The sequence below is a fragment of the Aedes aegypti genome, chromosome 2, assembly GCF_002204515.2.
Source record: "Aedes aegypti strain LVP_AGWG chromosome 2, AaegL5.0 Primary Assembly, whole genome shotgun sequence".
NCBI lineage: Eukaryota > Metazoa > Arthropoda > Insecta > Diptera > Culicidae > Aedes > Aedes aegypti.
Genome location: NC_035108.1, coordinates 230783442 through 230788637, shown reverse-complemented (window position 1 = coordinate 230788637; position 5196 = coordinate 230783442).

Below are 5196 nucleotides of genomic sequence, written 5' to 3'. Positions count from 1 at the left end.
TGTTGTATTTCAAAAGGGCCTGTGCTATTCAAAATGTGAAACAACACATGATGAGAAACTAGAATGAAATAAAATTCAATATTAGAATTTCATATCCCAATTGTTGAATTCAATATTGAAATTTCATATCCTAATTGTTGAACGTTATATATGAATCATTCGGCTAGAAATAAAGCCAATCAAAAAAAATAGGTTTTTGTTCTTTGGTGAAGGTGTACCGGTATTCGCTACCTTGGATTTTACCTTTGACTGATACATGGTATGTATACCATGGTACACTCAGAAACACGGGTAGTCACAGAATGACTAAATTTTAGTAATTTATGACTATTTTTCATCTGCCTGGGCGAAATGGAAGTTAGTGTAAAAATTCACAGCAAAATGAAAGAGAGGCATATAGAAAATAGTCATTAATGCATAAACTTTAGTAATTCTGTGACTATTTTTATTTCTGAGTGTACAAGTTGCCAAGAAAATTATTCCAAGGCTATATTGAATGCAGAGAGTTATCGGTATGGAATAATTGAACTATGGTACGTATACCACAAGTGTGCCATAAGTATAACATACTTAAGTGTTCGTCAAACCGCTTTAAACATCATCTTAAAGCATCATAAACATTCTTAAAAAATTTGCTCAGAAAATAAAGTCATTTTCCTTAAAAAAAATCCTCTTTTGCATCCCTTTTCACCATGGTGTTCCTGATTTGCAACCCTTCATATGAAATCAACGTTGGTGGCGCATTCAGGAAACATGCCGGATACTGGTACAATTAACAAACTATTTTCAATACAAGAACAATGTTTTTGACCAGTTTATGTATTTTTTCCTGCAAAACATGGTTTGAAAGCTTTCATTCAACGTATTGACAGTAATAAAAGGTCTTTTGGTTTATTTATAAAACAATATTTTTCACTAGGATAAGGAATACTGGTATCTCTATTGTTTGAAAGAGACAAACCAGCTTGAGGCTGGAAATCTTTATAATCAAAATAAAACTTATTGTTTTGGATATTATGTTAAAACGACTATGATGGGTAATAGCATATATAACAATAAAATTTGCGTTTTGCTCTGTACATATCAAACAGTTAATATTTTGGTGTATTTAAGTCACTATTGTCAAAGATAAAAGCATTTGTACTAGGAGTGTACTAAAACATGAGTTTGTTCATCCAACATAAGACTATGGTCTTGTCCACTGGTGTACTAAACTAGCTCGGTCGAAGAATTTTGACACTAGAGCGGGTCCAGATCACGTGGGGATCATACGGGAGCGTGCCCCGCTCAAGTGTCACAATTCTTGAACCGAGTGAATTTAGTACGCCGGTGGATTAGACCATATATGGTCTTATCCTTTGGTGTCCTAAACTGACTCGGTCGAAGAATTTTGACACTATGGTCTAATCCATCAGTGTACTAAATTCACTCGGTCTGAGAATTGTGACACTTGAGCGGGGCACGCTCCCGTATGATCCCCACGTGATCTGGACCCGCTCTAGTGTCAAAATTCTTCGACCGAGTCAGTTTAGTACACCAGTGGATAAGACCATAGCGGGTCCAGATCACGTGGAGATCATACGTGCCCCGCTCAAGTATCACAATTCTCAGACCGAGTGAATTTAGTACACCGGTGGATTAGGCCATAAAGCCAAACGATCCGTTATATTGTTTTGAATCCACACCATTTCAAAAGGAACCACCAACAACGTCACCGGAAAATCAAGTCCTCCTTGATATTTTCTAAAAACACACTGCATGAGGTCGACCAAAATTTTAAATTAATGGGTCATAAGAACCGTAATCTTATATTCTTTAAAGGGCATTCACATAATTTTGACGGAAAAATCTGAAAACTACTCAAAATCAATAAAATAGTACATTCCAGTCATCGTGCAAAAGTTTGGGTTCACAGTTTGGGCACTTACTTTAAACACGAAAATTCTGTGATCCTGTGTTCTAATACCAGTCCTGCACGCGCCATTTGCGTTCATAAAAGCTATAAATTATTAAAATCGATTGGAAAATGTCAGAATTATATTAGCGCGTTTGCTCAAAAGGACACGCGGCGTACCCCGGAGGAAAGGAAGAACCGCGGTTTTGCTCACTTTTTACTTCATTCTTATGGGAGACATTGCGGCGTTTGATCAAACGCCGTTGTTCCTTTCCTGAACTATTTGCCGCGTGGGGCAAAATAAACCAGATAAAGCAGAAAATTTCATGGGTTGTGCACTACATTATAGAATTATAGTGAATTTTTGTTATTTGGAGTGGCTCTTGAGATTTGCTTCTTCAAATAGATAGAATGATTATGATGCATCCCGTGCGGCCTTAATAAACCTGATCTCAAGCTCACATCAATAGATCGTTTGGGAAAAGCGGATCACATTTAAAAAAAATGATAAGGTGGAGGAAATTCCTACAAATATTTGAAGTTTATTTAATTAAATGTTTTTTATTGTTCAATACTTATTGACTACATTACCTAAGATTCAAAGGGTTAACGGTTCGACCATTATTTTGTTCTCTACTATAATAGAGTGCATAGTGAAGCTACGAAAAATTCTCCTTCTCCGTCCCTCTTTCATTACACTCGATTGACTGACCTGCTCTTTGACATTCACTGCTGGAATTGCTTAGATTGTTTTTATATGGAGTTGACATTGATTGCAGAACTCATTAGTTTCAATGTGCAAATAAATCCTTTAAAAGATAATCACAGTCTTTATGGGAAGACGCTATTTTTCTGTAAAAAATGCTTCAGAGTGCTATGCTTCATAACATAAACCTTTTGTACTTCCTCTAAATAAAGCTTTTGTGTAATATATCGTCAAGAGCTAATAAGGAGTGTATCGAAAAGTAGTCGCAAACATTCAAAACGGTATATCTCAGAGCACAGTTTATCTTGTTAAAACCTTTTTTCACGCAAATGTTCATCATGTCATCAAGTATTGAAGCAATTAAAAAAATATTGAAAAATATGCAGTCTTAATATAAATACAACAAGGTTTATAAAGCATAGAAAAGAAAATCTTGCACAAAATTACATTTTTTAAGTGTTTTCTGAAGATTCGATGATTTGTATTGAACAAAATTTATATCAAACTGTAATGTCCTGGTTTAGGGGCACTTCGGATTAGGGAGGGTTTGTAGAGAGTTGTTGTCTGGTTGATAGCCGAAATAGAACTACCGGCTCATAGCTCTTTTTATTTTCAGGAAAGCTTTATAATGAGATAGCTTGATGTTGTCTCTTTTTCAGAGCTGTCATTTGACAGGATACATCAGTTCTTCCCCTTTAAGGAAAGGGATATATTTCAGAAAATTCCATTTAGAATTCTATGCATGCTATTGACTTAAACTAATAAAACAATCCAAAGTTTAAACTTAAGACTAACTATTCACAAAATTCATTTTGAAAATTCAGATCACACTTTATGCGCATTGATCAATGATAAACAAAATCACTGTCGGCTTTGGCCGTGCGTTTTCTTTTCGATCTTCTTAGCTCGGGTGTGAGATCGAGTAATGCCTTTGGACGATTTCGTTTTCGGCTCTTCTTCGATGCGTCTGGGACCGACTCCGCAAAACCTCTAGGGTCTTCGTCCTCACTGCTAACTGGCAGCACACCATCACGATTTGAAAAGGATAATGTAAGGTTCGGCCTTAAACGCATCCCTTCAGAAGCTACTCTTAGCTGGTTTCGATGGGCCATTAGGCGAGCGCTTCCAGTTTGCACCTGGAAGATATTTTTCGAAAAACGTTTTAGAAATGTGGCTTTAACCCAGCGTGCGTGGTGATGTGGATTGTTATTTTTGTACCAAACCACATCACCCGCCATCAGATCATCTATAGAGTCATGCAACTTAGTATTAGTACTTGTGGTGTCATTTGACACAGTTCTATCATCGCTTGGCTGTGGTTTTAGATGATTCTTGTATTGTTTTTTTGGATTAAGTAAGTCCATTATTGTCTCTGGATTAAAAGAAAATATTTTCTCTGACGGAAACTCGCCGTCATTCGTCAAGCAACTGTTCCTATAGTTTATTAAAAACAAATTCAATTGATCCTCCATTTCCAACTTTAACATCTCAGGTTCCAAAAGAAACTTTTTCAAAACTTCTTTTACTGTCCGCACTGAACGCTCAGCCTGTCCGTTACTAGAGGGATTGTATGGGGGACTTTTAAGCACATTAATGCCCTGCTTCCTCAAAAAGCTCACAAAGGTATGGGAGTTGAAAGGTGGGCCTCCATCGGATACCAAAACATCCGGTAATCCGAAGCGAGCAAAAAATGCTACCAACCTTTTTAAAACCTTACTGCAATCAGTACCACCTTTCATCCATTCAATCTCTATCCACTTTGAAAAACTGTCAACTATAAGTAAAAATGTGTGGTGGTTGAAGTGAAAAAAATCTATGTGTATTCTACTAAACGGTCTGCTTGTTGGTATCCATTGAAATTTCTCCGCAGGTTTGTTGACAATTGCCATACTATTACACTCCTCACATAGTGATACAAACTTTTCTATATCCTTATTAATTCCAAACCAGTACACTGATCTTCTAGCAAGTTGTTTCATTTTAACCATGCCTGCATGATTGGCATGTAACAGTTTCAAAACATCAGTTTGCATCACTTGTGGTATTATTACCCTATCCTGGTATAACAAACACTCATCAACCACCTCCAAATCATGTTGGTTCGAAAAAACATCTACATAGCATTTTTTTAAATTTTCTGGCCAACCATTTTTCATGTAGAATACAATATTCTGCAAGAATTCATCTGATTTTGTCACCTTCGCAACTACTTTAAAATCGATAGGAAAATCGTTGCTAAAATTAATGCTCCTTATATGTTCAATATCAAATTCATCAGGTACTGACTGCTCTAAAGGAAATCTCGAACAAAAATCCGCGTTTCCCATTTTGGATGACGGCCTGTATTGAATAGTGAAATCATAAATGGATAATTCTAAAATGTACCGTTGAAGCCTTGTTACGTATATTGAATGTTGACCTTTCTTGCCAAAAATACCTACTAAAGGCTTATGGTCTGTATAAACAGTAAACTCTTGCCCATACAAATATTTGTGGAATTTTTTGATGGTACAAACCAAAGCTAATGCCTCTAAATGTAGAATGGGATACGATTTTTGAGCGTCGTTCAATGTAAACGATGTGAAACAAATAGGTT